This window comes from Rousettus aegyptiacus, unplaced genomic scaffold, assembly GCF_014176215.1.
Source record: "Rousettus aegyptiacus isolate mRouAeg1 unplaced genomic scaffold, mRouAeg1.p scaffold_m13_p_13, whole genome shotgun sequence".
In the NCBI taxonomy this organism is placed as follows: Eukaryota; Metazoa; Chordata; class Mammalia; order Chiroptera; family Pteropodidae; genus Rousettus; species Rousettus aegyptiacus.
The window spans coordinates 27458572-27475327 of record NW_023416288.1 but is presented as its reverse complement, the minus strand read 5'-3'; the positions used below and the strand labels follow the sequence as shown (position 1 = coordinate 27475327).

Below are 16756 nucleotides of genomic sequence, written 5' to 3'. Positions count from 1 at the left end.
ATTGAAGAGCTTCCCCTTCCTCTTTAGTGACTATATTGACATGTAGACATCAATATAGTGACTATATCACTTGTATACATATATATGTATTTACATAAACCTACATATTGATATACACATTTTCTTAGTAAGCATTACTTTTAAGATGAAAACTTTTTAACTTAGAAACATTCCTTTAATCAATTGAATGTAGAAGAGGAGTATCTTACCCTCGGCAGAACATTTGTGCTCTCCAATGGTTATTCCCTTGCTGTTTTCCATTTTTCTGTCTGTACAAGATGCAGTCTGAACCAAAGCATTAAGGGTCCTTGTCACTTGATATCCTGAGTCTCAGCCACCTTCCCTTGTTTTTCCTCAAGGCTGAGATCTGTTTGAAGGGAATCAGAGTGTGACCTAGAGTGAGTTGGAATACTCACCACTCTTAGGACAGAACCGCTATTCCAGGTAGATGATCGAAAGAATAATATGAAATATTTTTACTCTTTCAGGAAAAGTGAGACAACGCTAAAACATGAAAATGAACTGGAAAGTCTTACTCCGATTCATTCCACTTTATTGGAAAGATATCAAGAATCAAACTGCTATTTTTTTTTTTTTTTGACACGGCAGCGAGGCAACCAGAAATGGTGCTGGCTGAGGCAAATGTGATGGCATTTGGTTCACTTTGGAGTTACATCAGTGAAGAAGTTTGTTATACCTTTTTGCTGTGCACCAAGAGATAGATAAAAGAAAAATAAGATAGATAGCTTCTAGTCTTCAGTGTAATCACCCTCAGATCTTCCACAAGCACAATACTTTCGGAAAAAGTCACACAACAATTTAACAAACTCCACAGCATTAAGCAAGAACTATTTTTAGTTATATTTTGAATCTCCTAACTTCAAAACATAACATGCAGAATTGATTAAATGCATTTAACATAGATTAATCACTTTTTTCCAGGAATATTGCTTCAGCTTTTTTTTTTTTGTGGTCCAAATGCCTAAAAATTAAGATAATTTTAGCTCATATGTACTTGATGGCTATTACATTTTCTGCCCATATGAGGATTCCCTGGAGAAATAGTTCATCCGTGATGGGCTTTGTGGGACAGATGATCTCTCTTGATCTCATGACATCCACATTTTAAGAGGATTTCCTTTCTTAATATCTGCATATGTTTCCTACTCTTGATGTTTTTTTCATAATGAAAACTAATCAGAGAGCTGTTTCCTTTTCCTTTTTTTTTTTTTTTTTTTTGGTACTTAATCTAGGCCTGTGTCTGTTACATGTCTGTTTAATATCGTGATAATCCTTTGGGAGAGTGAATGTGCTCTTGCTTACATTGAATAGCAGGGAATAAATGTCAACACTCAGAAAATAATAATAATCAGGGAGAGAATGCAGTTTTTTCAGATGACTATGAACTATGGTGGGTAGGAGTCCTATGTTTTGTCCTTAGTGCTGTCATTAAACTTTTTCTTCTTCTTTTTTTTTTCTTTAACTTAAAACCTATTTTAATCTGTTATGAAAAGGTTTTTTGAGAGCATGCTTTTTGAGTATAAAGATGAAAATTTTAACAGTTTTTGAACAGACTTCCACTTATTGTATTGTCACCTCTACTATACATTACCAAAATATTGCCCTAAAAGGAGTAAGCGCCAGTTTTTTTGATGTTGGTTGTGCAATGGATATATTTATTCCATTCTACATGGTTTACTTTAAAGTGAAAAGTGGAATTCTCTGAATGTCCGACAATATAGCGTATCCTAAAACCACTGTATGGTAAAGGATGCTCTCAATGTTCATGCTCATGATGGTCTGAGACTCTGGAGGCTTCCAACATGTTGTGCAAGGGTACTAGTTAGCACTTTTGCAGAGTTTATTGAGCATGATACCTGTCATTTTGACGTGGAATAGGGGTTTTTTTTTTGATAATTTACCATATTTGCAAATGATCGTAAGTGATGCTTTTGTACATACAGTCATCACTCTTTCAGGAGAATTTTGAGATAATTGCCTCGAGGATTCTTATTGTTCTTGGAATTTTCCAGTGTCCACAGAACCTCTCTGACTAGCTCTTGTGTTTGCAAGAAAGAGAGACTTATAGTTTTCCAAGGAAGACATGTACATTATTGGAAAAATATAATTGGTTGGTAACTGGTAAATTTTTGAGATCTGAATTATTTTAAGGGTTTTTGTTGCTTTCCGATTAATTTTTTTTTTCCTCCCCATCTACCAAATTTATGATTTGTGTTTCACTTCAACTTTAGTTGCCATAGCTCTCCAGCTCCAACACGAGGGCATCAGTTTGACTTCTCTTACCAACTTGCAAATTCTTTCATCGTGTCTTAGTTTAGATTCCTTGCAGATAAAATCTGATTTGCTCTGCGCTCTTCATCAGCCAGTACACCCAGATCTAAGTCACTGATCATCTGATGGATTGGCTGCTCTGGGGATAGGTCCCCACCAAAACATCAATCAGCAGAATGTATAGAGTGGAGTCAGGGAGGGAGAGAATGACAGGAAGAAAGGAAATAAAACAAGGTTGATGCTTTCTTAGCAGGAACTGTAGTAGACTGGGACATTTTCTAAAAAAAAAAAAAAAAAAAGAAAAGAAAAGAAAAGAAAAAAAGAGCATGGCAAGCATTCAATATCTGTAGTATACTGAACTTAAAAATATTTCAGTCTACAGCCATGCTACTCTGAACAAGCCTGATCCTGTCTGATCTCGGAAGCAAAGCAGCATCGGGCTTGGTTAGTACTTGGATGGGAGACCACCTAGGAAGGCCAAGTGCGGTAGGCGTAAAAAATAAAAAAAAATAAGAGATTGTAAGCTGACAAGGTCCTTGCAATCTGTGAGGTCAACCAAAGGTTGCCTCGCCTTAAAAAAAAAAAAAATTCAAGTTCAGTATCTCATTTGATAATATCCTAATCATGGAAACAAAAGAGATAAATTCAGAAATGATTCAAAATCTCCCATTGTTTTAAACACTTTTACTATTTAGATAATAACAAGAAAGATGAAATTAGAACTTTCAGTATCTTTTGTAACTATTATATCATGGGCAGATATCATAAGGAAAGCAAGGTTAGTGCCTGTGTGTAGAAGAATGTACGTTCTCTTTAGACCTTATTAATAGCGGTGCACAATTTCTTTGCTTCCATCTCTACTAGAGGTGGCGAGGGCTAGGGTAGTTTCATGAACACAAGCGTCTAAGTACATCAAAGGCTGATGCTCAAAGTGAGGTGTAATGATACAGAAAGGCTGGTGTTTGCCAGTGCCATGCTCTGATGGTGCATGGTGTAATCCATAGAGTGTGCAAAGAAGGAACAGAAAAGTGACCTACCTATTGATCTCTGTTCACTCACTTGTTTTATGTTGTTGACAACAAATGAAATATCTCAAGTCCTTGTTGCTAAGGAGATTTATTAAGTTTCTCAGAATAGGATGTTATCTGTTACAGAAGAACATTGCAATCCAGGTGTTCCTGGCTAACCTCCCAGTGTCCCCAGACAATCCTGCTGAATAGTTTCTTACCATTCTGCAACTGTCTGTGCTATGTTGATCCCGCCCAGGGGCCACAGCTGGTGAGGGAGAGACTTGCAGATCCCAGTCCATTCTTTGCCCAGCAAGGCTTTTGTGTGTATGTGTTTGATAAAATATATTTCTTAGTGTGTATTATATATCATTCAGTAGATTATTTATTCATTTATTTTAATTAATTAATTTTCTTACGGTGACATTGGTTAACAAAATCCAGTAAGTGATAGATCGATCTAAAGACAAATCATAGGTATTTAAATTTGTCTTCATCATCCTGTTCATGAGATAGGACATTGTCAGTACATTATTTGATGTTTTCTTTGTGTTTCTGTTTGCATCCCTGTTCCTGATTGTGTTCCCTTTCCTCCTATTATTTTATTTAATTTTGTGTTAATGATTTTCTTGTTTTCCTCTGTAGTCTTAACAGACATGTAGATGTGTCTACAATCGCTTGGGTTTGAAAGTTTTTGTGAATAGAATCATACTGATAGTATTTTTCTATGACTTGCTTTTTTATACAACGTTTTGAGATTCATTTCTATTTGTGGATATATTTGTATTTTTTTTGTGCTGAGTTACTTTATTATATTATAGATGACTTTTTCATTGAATTCTTCTTAGTTTTTTGGTTAATTTCAAAGAACTTTTTCAATAATGACATGAGTTTGCTACTGGTTCACAAATTATGTGTAATAAACTATCCAAGAAGACAATATAGATAGTGATAATCAGTTTATGTTCCTGGGTCTGTGGGTTAGCTGTGGATCTGCTGATCTTGGACAAACTTGGCTGTACAGCTCTGCTTTGGGGCAGCTCTGCTTTGTGCTGCAGGTGTACGTAGGCTGAACACCTCTGCTCCATGTTTTTCATCCTTCTTTGACCAGTTGTCTATCTAGGCGTGTTTCCTCATCAAGATGGCAGAGGTACAAGAATGTGGAAACACAAGATTTCTTAAAGCCTAGATTTACAAGTGGTACACTGTCATTTTTACCTCGTTCTATTGTATGTCAGTTTCCTTTCCCCATTCTCAGGCCCCAGCCCTGTAGTTCTCACTTTTCTAGAATATCATTTAAATGCAATCGTAGATACATAGTCTTCTATGTCTGGCTTCTTACACTAAAGCATAATGACTTTGAGATTCACCCATGTTCTTATACATATCAGTCTTTCATTCCATTTTATTGATGAATAGTTTTTGTTGTTGTTGTTTTTGGTTAGTATTCATCTCAGTGATTTAGTGTTCAGGCATATTTAATTCTTGCTCTCTTAGTTATGACTTGTATCACAGTTTAAGGATGTAGACTGTACAGAACAGTTTTTTAAGAAGCAAAGTTGCCACAGAATTCCATAGGTAATGTTTAAGTCAGGATTTGATGGTGGGGGATCTAGAATGTAAAGTGAAAGCCCGGCAAGAAAGATCTGAAAATATCATGGGAAATATGGGAAAACTGGAGAGAAAGGTGAAGGTACTAAAATTAGTATAAGGAGTAAATCATAAAGAGGCTACTAGACAAGTTGTTTATTTAGAAGGTGATAGTTTTAAAATAGTACTTTTGGTCAATAAAGGAATTGAGATAATGGTCTGACTTGAATATAAAGCAGATTGTTATAACTTTAATTGCTTGCACTGAACTCAGGTTAAATTCTGCGCAGCCTATCATTAAAAAATATAGAGCCGATCTTATGTCGATTAAAAATATAGAGCTGATCTCATGATATCATTGTTGCTTCTCTTCAGTTCTAGTCTGTGAGCACATCTCCAGTATTGCTGTGATCTCGCGTTACATTCGTTCGTATGGTTTCCCCCCAGTCCTCCTCAGCCTTCTCAGTGCTTAGAGTATTGCCTGGCAATTTTTCCATAAATATTTGCTTAGTTAATGGATAGATGTTCCCCCAATTTTCCGACTATTGTTTTTCCTCTTTCTTTCATAACCATTGGGCATATGTGTACAATTTCTGTGAGTACTTTTATTAGATGTCCTAAAGGTAACTTACATCTAACTGATACCATTTAGCCTAATCAATAAACCTCTTTGTTTCTCCATCTTCCAGCCTGTGTAATAACGTCATCAACGTGTTTATACAGAAGTATTTTCTAGCTCTAAATCCTGTCTTCTTTATATTTCCTAAATTTATTGCAGATCCTCATTCTCTTAAGATTATGGTGACAGCCTTATAACCGTTCTTTGTATGTGAATTAAAAACTGAGTTTTCTCTGATATCTTAAATTTTTCCTAATTTTGTTGCTTACTTTTGATCAGGTTACTATTTCAAAGAAGATTCCTGAGAGGAATAAAATATCCAAGTGAAACTCTTAGTTTTCAGCTGTGCTTCACGATATTTGATTGTGAAGTTCGATGGAAAAGGCTAAAAACATGGTTTTAGAATTCCTGGGAAATGTAACTCTATGTAAACTTATTTAAAAATTTGTACCCAAAGAAATCTTATCCTTAGCCAGATCATTTGTCTTTGTTTCCTGAAGAGTGAGGGTTGAATTTGTATTATTACATAAACCTAGTCTGAGATTATTTATTTACTCGTAAAATGACCTGATGTATTATAAGAACAAAGCTTCTTGGATAATTGTCTCCCATGCAATTCTAAAATACATTGCATAATTCAAACATGTAAATGTATGCAAAATTCTTCAAGTTTGATTTTCAGATGATAAATTGAATGCAGGTGTTCATTGTTTACCTAATTGTAAGATAGCCTATTTTGTTTCTACTTGAAACGTTCTGAGCATGAATCTGTAACTGCAGAGTGAGAAACCTGTGTATGCATGCCTTTGATTTAGTTTTTCTCTAATGTATATATTGTTCTTTGTTGGGCAAGCTTCCCAGTCTGCCTTGCAGAAATAATACTGTGAATGATGTTAAAGCTGGAAGGATAGATATGTAATGGGATTATTTGTAGCCATAAACCATTACATAATTACCATAAAACAATGGTTTCTAACTTTATTGTGTGTATTATAAAAGCTCTGCAACTTGTGTAATATCTTCCCAGAAAAATAACCGCATTATACACAAAATATTTTTTTCAGAGGTTTTCCAGTCCCTCTGAGTCCTATTTATTTATCTCATGTTAACAACTCTGCTACATTCTCATACATTGTTTATGAGAATATAAATTGAAACCTTTTTTATAGAAAGAAACTTGGAATTATTTATGTGATTAAAATGTATATATTCCTATTTCTGGGTAAAGATAACCAACTGAACATGTATCTAATTTTGCCCACTACTAAAACCTCATTAAAGCTGTTAGAACGGGATTTAAAAACAACAAGGCCACAAGAATAAGAATTAAGGGAGGGGACAATGGCAAACAATTAGCTGGAAAGCGAGTGAATACATAGTAACTGATGTAGTAGATAACAGAAGGCTGAATTATGAGTTATAGGAAAAGCTAAGAATTAAAATTGTCTACAGTAGAAATTACCCCAAATTCAGTACCACATATCTCTGGAACTGATTGAAGGGGAAAAAGTGAGGTGGTTTGCTGAAAATTGTTTAGGAAGTAGTCTGATCTTTAAATCACCTTCTCTACTATATGACCCCATCCCTACCTACAGAGGTAGGTGGGGCGCAGTGCTCCCTATGTATAGGGGAGAACACTGAATTCAGTCAGGGGAATGAGCACTTTGCCCAAAACACTGGCTAACAAACCATGTGCATGCCTCCTGACTGCTTAATGGGGAAGCTCATGGTTTCTTTTTTCATTCATTAGCTATATCCTGGTGGCTTGACTTTCTTTCCTGGATAGAAATTGGAAGAGTTTTGAGTGAGAAATCTGTTCAATCTAAGAAGAAATACCTAAAAATACTAACCTCTGGGGTTCCCCAGTAAATATCTCAACCCCATAATCCTATAGTAAAGCTCATCCTTCAGAAAACCCATCTCTGTACTCATTTCTTAATAGCTTTTTAATCTTCCACTCTTAAATATAAGCTGAGAAGTAACACCGTACCACCTAAAGAATGCATTTACTGTGGAAGATATAGACCAGAGCAACAGAAAGAAGTAATATGGAGGAAGCAGTGAAGATGTAGGGAAAGGAAAACTTTTGAAAAGTATCGTTACAGAGATAAAAGTTATTTGAAACCTGAAACGTACAGAATGGTAGAAAAATGAATATTTAAAGAATTGAAAAAGATCTAGGGCTAAAAATAAATCTGAGGAATTCTCTCCCAAAGCACAAAAAAAAATAAAATATAGGAAAGCAAAGAGAATTAGATATCCAATCAAAGAGAGTTGATACTCAACAGAATTTTCAAAAAAGAGATAATAAAGAGGAGGAAATATCAAAGAAATAATGCAACAAAAAGAGTTTTTAAAAACTCACCTCTTAGGCTCCCTACTTAGAAAAGCTACTAGAGGATTTGCTCCACAAAAATGAGGGAAACAAATCAGGAAAGATTATGTGGGAAACAGGAGACCCATGACAGGAGAGAGATGAGGATTATCCCCAGGATGATGATACAGGGAGTTTTTAAGGCAACAGCTATGTGGCTAGCGGAGGACAACCAGTCCTTGTTGAAAAAGGTCAGAAGACTGCAAAGGTGACTTCCACAGGAATAAAAAAAATTGGCAAAATGCCTTATATGTCTGAACATCTTGAGAATAGATCTAGACAAATAGCTGAGTGCTGCTGAATGAGTCATATCTGTATAGGAAACTAAACACTTAAAAGTTCTAATGCTAGGGAAAACAAAGACTTATGTAGGAAAGGCATTATAATATATAATTTGGCAGTGAGTAGTGTTTACATAGTCAGTGATGTAAATACTCAGTATTGATTCAACCAAAATTATGATATAGAAGGGATGGGGAATGGGAAGTGATAGTGTGTATTGTGATGAGATTAGGAAAAAGAAGACAAATTCTTCTTCTTCCACAGATGATGGCCAACTCAGAAAATCCAGAGGAACCGTTGTAAGTATGTTATGTAGACATATGGTATGATAGATAAACTATTCGACCCCAAATATTCGGTCTGCTGCCACAGTATTCTACTTTTGCACCCTTGCTATGACCTCCTGGCAAGTGAAGTTATTTCTCCCCTCCTTAATTCTAAATTTCGTCTCCTAACTTGCTTTGGGATTTTGTCAGACGTGTTGTAGGCAGAGGCTTAAAAGTGCTTGTGCTGTTCTGCTTGCCCTCTTGTTCTTCTGTTATTGCCATAGGAAGGCATTCCCTGGTTGGTTGCTGCTTCTCCAGTTTGGTCTGCAGAATGCAATCCATGGATCAGAGCTGCCACAGCCAACCCACAGCCCTGCAGCTGTAAGCAGAGTCATCACAGCTATCCCACAGCAGTGCGAGTGAGAACAGTTTATTGCTACGTGCCACTGAGATTGTGTGTGTATTTAGAAGGACATATGATTGCTCTGTGGAAGATAATGTGGGGCGAAGGGGACGGGGTAAACTTTTTCATAACTAACCTTACTTTGGATATTTGCTTCTTGAAACTCTGTACATTTATAACTGATAAAATAGGAAGTAACATTCTTCTGTTACTTCATATTTATGTTACTTCATACAGGTTGTATGATTGATTTGTAGTTGGAGTTTATAAAGGCGATCTTGTGGATGGACAAGAGATCAAGACACTTGGGGGTGTTCATACTAAAACTTTTCACGCCTTTAACTATAGTCTCCTGCTTGATAAGGGCTGTCTGAGAAAGTGGAGGTTTACTAAACAAGAGCAAGTGGACGTTTTGTAGGTTGGATGCTTCAATGAGATAACAGGTCCACTTTAATGCAAGCAAAGAGTAAAAGAAATGATGGATGGAGGTTCTGGTTAGAGCCTGAGTAATAGAAATAAAAAGAAATTCAGAGGAGCTATAGATAGAGGTGAAACCAAGTTTCCAGGTTTATTACAGAAATCAGTTGTTCAAATGAAGATAAAGGTCAAGGAAGCTGCTAAAGTATTTGAAATTTTATGCACATGGACCTCGAGTTCAACCAGTACATTGTCAGCAGTTGGGCAATGTAATCAGATAGATAGAAATTCTAAATAGGAATAAAAAAGAAGTGCTATATATCAAAAACACTAACAGATATGAAAATTGCCTTTGGTTTCATTAGTAGACTGGGCACAGTGATGATAGAGTCTCTGAGCTTGAAGATGTCTTCATAGAAACTTCCAAAACTGAAAAGCTTTGAGAAAAAAAAGACTGGGGGAAAAAACAGAAGAAAATATTCAAGAACTGTGGGACAACTAAAAAACCTATAACATGTACATAATGAGAGTGCCAGAAGGAGAAGAGAAAGAGAAAGGAAAAGAATATCTGAGGCAATAATGACTGAGAATTTCTCCAAATTAATGTCAGATGCCAGATCCACAATCCAGGAAACTCAGAATACAACTAGAAGGATAAATGCCAAACAAATTATGCCTAGGCATATGATATTTAAACTGCAGAAAGTCAAACATAATCTTGAAAAAAGCCAGAGGAAAAACACCTTGCCTACAGAGGAGGAAAGACGAGAATTACATTGGATTTCTCCTCAGAAACCATACAAGCAAGAAGAGAGAGTGGAGAGAAATAGTTGGTGTTGAAAGAGAAAAACCACCCTAGAATTCTCTACTTTTTAAAATTGCCATCCAAAAATGAAGGATCAATATGAGACTTTCTCAGGCAAACATTGAGGAAATTTGTTGCCATTACACCCGCCTTTCAAAAATGTTAAAAGAAGTTCTTCAGAGAGAAGGAAAATGATGTGGGTCAGAAACTCAGATCTTTAGAAAGTAAGAAAGAGTGTTGGAGAAGAAATAAGTGAAGATAAAATAAAAAGCTTTAGTTTTCTAAGTTTTAATTGATCTCACAGATAACAGTTTGTTCGAAATAATAACAGCAGCAGTGTATTAGTGTATACTTATATGTGTGTATATATGTGTATATGTAGATGTACTTTTGTATGCTTACATATAAGTGAAATAAATGACAATATTACAAGGGAGGGAGGAATTAGGAATATTTTCTTATACTTGAATGACCTATGAATTGGTGTAGTGATATTAAAAAGTAGACTTGAATAAATGGTTAATGTATATTGCAAACTATGGGACAACCACTAAAAGTAATATATATCCGATATACTAAGAAAATGCTCAATTCAAACCATAAAAGGTAGATAAAGAACAGAAACAAAGAACAAGGGTCCACAAACAGAAAACAGTTCCCATATGGTAGATATTAATCCAACTGTGTCAATTACTTTAAATGTCAATGATCTAAATAAACCAATTAAAAGGCAGAGATTGCTAGAGTGGGTTAAAAAACAAGACTGGGTGTGTCTCTATAGTGCAGTGGTTAACAGGTCTGCTTTACAGGCAGAAGGTCCTGGATTCACGCCCCAGGAGGCGCCACGGACCATGCCCCAGGGGCACCAGGAGCCTGCCACTAGCATATGGGAGGAGATGTCCTGCCTTCAGAGATCCAGTCCTTAAGGGGAGATGACAACATCCATAGGTCAGGGGTGGAAGTGTGTGTGTGTGTCGGGGGCGGGGGAGGGGATTAAAAAGGGGGAAAACAAAACCAAAAACAAAACAAGACCTAAATATATGTTATCTACAAGAAATCATTTTAAAAAGAAAGACATACAGATTAAAATTAAAAGGTTTCAGAAATATATACTATGCTAACATTAAGCAAAAGATAGCAGCAGTAGTTATATTAATTTTAGGCAGAGCAGATTTCAGAGAAAGGAGTTAGCAGGAATAAAGAGGGATATTACATATAGAAAAATTCTACAAGAATTCTATAAGAAGACATAAAAATCCTTACCATTTATGTGTTTAACAACAGAGCCTCAAAACACATGAGGCAAACTTGATGGAACCACAGGGAAAAATGGATGAATTTACTATTGTAGTTGGAGGTTTCAATACTCATCTATTATAAATGGACAAATCCAGCAAGCAGAAAATCAGTAAGGATGTAAATGAACTCAACAACACCGTTGATTAACTGGATATAATTGACATCTATGAATTACTTCATTCAGCAATGCCAGACTACACATTCTTTGCAAATTCGCCAAGATAGATCACATTCTGGGCCATGAAACACACCTTAAAACATGAAAAAAGAATAGAAATCATACGATGTCTGCTCTCAGGTCACAGTGGAATTAATTTAGAAATCTATAACAGGAAACAAGATGAAAAATCCCCAAATATTTAGAGATTAAATGATACACTTATAAATAACACATTGGTCAAAGAATAAATGTCAAGAGAAATTTAAAAATATTTTCAACTAAATATAAATAAAAACAACTTATCAAAATTTAGGGATACAGTCAAAGCAGTACTTGAAACATATGGTATTGAATGTATATATTAGTACATATTGAATGTATATATTAGTAAACAGAAGAAAAAAATAGTAAAAGCAGAAATCAATGAAATGGAAAACAAAACCAGTAGACAAAACCAACAAAACTAAAAGCTGGTTCTTTGAAAAGATTATTACGATCAATAGGCCACACTAAGAAGAAAAGAGAGAAGACACAGATTATTGATACCAGAAATGAAATAGGGAAATTTTTAGGGAATATATAGATATTAAGAGGATAATAAAGAAATATTATGAAAAGTTCTGTGTCCTCAGATTTAACAACGTAAATGAAATAGACCAATTCCTTGAATGACACAAGCTACAAAAACACACAAGAGTAGATAATATGAATAAGCATATATTTATTAAAGAAATTGAATCAATAGTTAATAACTCCAAAAAAGAAAGCTCCAAGCCCAGATGGGTTCATTTGTGAATTCTAACAAACATGTAAGGAAGAAATTATACCAATTGTCTACAATCTCTTCTAGAATATAGATGCAGAGGGAGCATTCTCACGCCAGCCTAATACCAAGACCAGACAAAAACATTACAAAGAAAACTATATCCAGCATCTCATGAACATAAATGCAAAAATTCCCAAAATTCTTTATTTAGCAAATTTTATATTATTAATTAGAATCCAATGATGCATATAAAGAATTACAGATTACAACCAAGTGTGATTTATCTCAGATATTTATGATTAGTTCAACTTAAAACTATCAATTGTTGTAATACATAAGGCAGAGGAAGAAAAATCAAGATCATTTCAATAGATGCAGAAAAAGTATTTGACAAAATCCAGCACCCATTTGTGATAAAAACTCTCAGCAAACTAGGATTTGAGAGGAACTTTTTCAATTTGATAAAGGCCATCTTCAAAAAACCTGCAGCTAACATTATACTTAATGATGAGAAGCTAGAAGCTTCCTCACTAAGATTGGGAATAAGAAAAATTTCTTTTAAACATTGAGTTAGAATTCTTAGCTAACGAGTAAGACAAGAAAAGGAAATAAGTATGTTGATTGAAAAGGACATAATGAAATTTTCTTTGCAGATGATGTAATTATCTGTGTAGAAAATCTGGAATAACTGACCAAAAAAAAAAAACCTTCCCGGAACTAATAAGTGATTGTAGAAATTTATAGGATTCAAGGTTAATATATAACAGTCCATTTCTTTCCTATAAGCTAGCAATGAACAGGTAGAATTTAAAATTAAAAACCCAACACCTTTTACATTTGTACCCCCCAAAATGACATACTTAGTTATAAATCGATCAAAATATTTACAAAAACCTATATAAAGAGACTACAACTCTCTGATGAGCAAAATAAAAGAACTAAACAAATAGAGATTCCATTTTCATGGATAGGAAAACTCAGTATTTTCAAGATGTCAATTCTTGTGGCTTTCGATAAACTAATTCTATAGTCTATATGGAAAGACAAAAGAACCAGAGTAGCCAATACACTATTGGAGGAGGAGAACTAAGTTGGAAGACTAAGACTATTCAACTCAAAGACTTAACTATAAAGCTATAGTAATCGAGATAGTGTGCTATTAGTGAAAGAAAAGACAAATCAATGGAACAGAATAGAGAGCCCAGAAATTGACTCACATAATTTTTGTCAAAGAAGCAAAGGCAATACAGTGGAGCAGAGATAGTCTTTTCAATAAATGGTATTGAAACAACTGGAACTCCGTATGCAAAAAATGGATCATAGACCTAAATCTAAAACATAAAGATAACACTGGAGAAAACCTAAAACATGAAGATAACACTGGAGAAAACCTAGATGACCTTGGGTATGGTGGTAACTTTTTAGATATAACACCAAAGGGCATGATTCATGAAAAAAAATCGATAAGCTGGACTTCATTAAAATTAAAAACTTCTGCTCTGAAAAAGACACTTTGAAGAGAATGAGAATATATTTGCAAACAATATATATGATAAAGGACTGTTATTCAAAATATACAAGGAACTCTTAAAATTTAACAGTAGGAAAATGAACAGCTCATTTAATAAAGAAGGTAAAAGACCTTAACAGACACTGTACCAAAGAATATCTATAGATGACAGATAAGCATTTGAAAAGATGTTTTATGTCATGTTGTTAGGACAATGCAAAATAAAACAAAAACGAGATATCACTTCATATCTATTAGAATGACCAAAATTTAGAACACCAACAACAAAGATGTGAAGTAACGGAAACACTTATTGATTGCTGGCAGAAAAGAAAAATGATACATCTACTTGGGAAGATATTTTGGCAATTTCTTACAAAAGTAAACGTATTGTATGATTTATCAATCACACTCTGTATTTACTCATGAATAGGAAGTTGAAAACTTATATCTGTACAAAACCTACACTTCTTTCATAATTGTTAAAACTTGGAAGCAACAAAAATGTCCCTCAGTATATGAATGAGTACACAATGTGGTACATCCAGGCAATGGGATATTATCCACTGCTAAAAAATAAATCATCAAGCTATGAAGGACATGGAAAAAACTTAAATGCATTATACTGAGGAAAATAGACCAATCTGAACAGGTTATACTGTATATGACTTCCTAAAAAAGCAAAACTATGGAGATAGGAAAAAGTTCAGTGGTTGGCGAGGGTTGAGGGCAGGGAGGAGGATGAATAGGAAGCGCACAGGGAATTTTTAGACAGTGAAAATGCACTCTATGTGGTACCGTAATGATGGATATATATATTATACCTTTGTGACAGCTAATAGACTGTAAAAGTCTGAGAGTGAACCCTAATGTAAACTGTGGGCTTTGAGTGATGATTTATTGGTATAGGTTCATCAGTTTTAACAAATGTACCACTCTGGTGTAAAGTTTTGATCATGAGTGAAGCTGTGAGTATGTGGGATTAGGGGCTACATGGGAAATATCTGTACCTCCTGCTCAGTTATGCTTTGGACTTAAAACTGGCTCCACAAAGGTCTATTAAAAAAACTCAATAAAAAAGAGCCCATAGGAATTAACATTCTGTTGTGATCTTCAGTGTTTATAAAACTCCATATTCTGTCCTCAGACATGATATACAGCTTTTTTTTTTTTTTATGGGAGTATAGTTTTATGTTGACAATCATTACCTTTGGTATTATGAAGAAACTGTTTCATTGTTTTTCTAGTTTTTTTTTTGTTGTTGTTGCTATAAAGAAGTCTCAACTAATTTGGATTTCTATTTCTTTACAAGAGACTTTTTGTTGCTGTTAATTGGGTTTGGTGTATTTTCATCTATTAGTTAATTTCATAAGAATTTTTAATTTAGAAATTTATGTTCTTCATTACTGTAATTTAAAAAAATGGTTGTTTTTCTTGTCCTACCCTTTTCTGTTCTTCTGATTTTTTTTTTTTTTTACACATTGGACTTTGTTTCTCATTGATTATCCTTTTCTCTCCTATTTTCCTGTTTTCCATTCTTTTAAATATTATCCTGTCTTATTTTATGAGTATAAAGACTTTCTCATTTTGAGCATATTCAGTCTTTTTTATTTTATTTTATTTTTTTATTTAATTTTTTTTTGTAACTACATAGTTTCTAGTTCCTTCAAAATACATTTTTTTTTTTTTGGCTCTTTTATCGTTCACGTTTGAGTTTTTCCTTGGGTTTCAGTTAAGTCTAGTCTTTCTGTTTATGTTTATGTGTTGGAGACTGGTTGGATTTGGTGGCTTGTTGACTGTGAGCTTCACTGTAACACATGACTGGGATGGACTGTTTATTTGGGGACTTCTGACAACAATGTCCTCAGGACTTCTCACTGGGGAGAACATAGTTTGACACTATTTTGGTTCTAACTTTAGAGAGGCATAGATTTTTCAGCATCTGTGTGCATGCGTGCATACGTGTGTATCATGTGACCCCCACGATGGATAACACATGTTGACATTTTGTGCAATTACACATTCATTAACTGTCTTAATTAAAATTTACCATGCTGCTGGTTAGTTTCTATTTGTTCCATTTCTTCTTTTTCTCTTTTTCTGCCTTCATTTGTATTAATTTCTTATTTGTTATGATCGCATCTCATCACAGTCACCTTCAAAATAATATTATACTACTTAATGAGCACCCAATAGCAGGTTGCTGAAGAGGAGGAACCTGAAAGTGGATGTCAACTCCTCTTGTGATTGTGGCTTTCAGAGGTGCTATGTCCTCTCGGTTGCCTGCACTCAGATTCCATCACCAGGAGCTATTTGCTGGAATTTTTAGCTGACTTCTTTTTACCCTCATGCGTGGCACCCAGCCCTTTATTCTTGTGCTGCCATAGTTGAGCCAGTGCTGACATCCTGCCTCTCCTCAGGGAGGGCATGCCTTTTTTTGGATTTATGGCTACTTGATCATCCTATGACCTCTGATGGGTTCAAGAAAAAGCTGTGCTTTTATAGTTTATCTATTTTATTTTTGTTGTTGTTGTTCAGAAATGAACATAATTTTTCCCAGCTTTCCATATTCTAGGAAAAAATATAAATCATCATCATTGTTTCGAAGAAACAGGAATGCACAACTTAATTTATCATTAAGCATGCATTTTTTGAATTCAATGTGAAAGTAAGGTTTTATTGCCAAAAAATTAACAAAAACTCCATAAATAGTTATAATATTAGTCAATACAATGAATGACAAATTCAGACTTTTTTTTTTTGCCAAGATTGTTCAGCCTATGTTTCCAGTGTATATTTCATATGTTCCTGACCCATAATTTTCCGTTGATCCTGGTGATGGAATCTTAAAGACACTGTAAGTTATAGGCCATTACCATCTTGATTGGTACATCACATGGTTGGCAGGTGCACAGCATAGAGTAGTATTCTTACCCTACCAGCTGAGACTGAAAGGAAGTAGCTGT

The 16756-nt window shown here is 34.7% G+C and overlaps 1 protein-coding gene and 1 pseudogene across 1 annotated transcript in view; both read left to right on the top strand.

Moving 5' to 3' along the window:
- The window catches only part of CRPPA (CDP-L-ribitol pyrophosphorylase A), a 218738-nt gene that overhangs the window by 45391 nt on the left and 156591 nt on the right, over window positions 1–16756 (top strand). The window lies entirely within an intron of this gene.
- LOC118611121 lies at window positions 2667–2785 on the top strand (annotated as a pseudogene).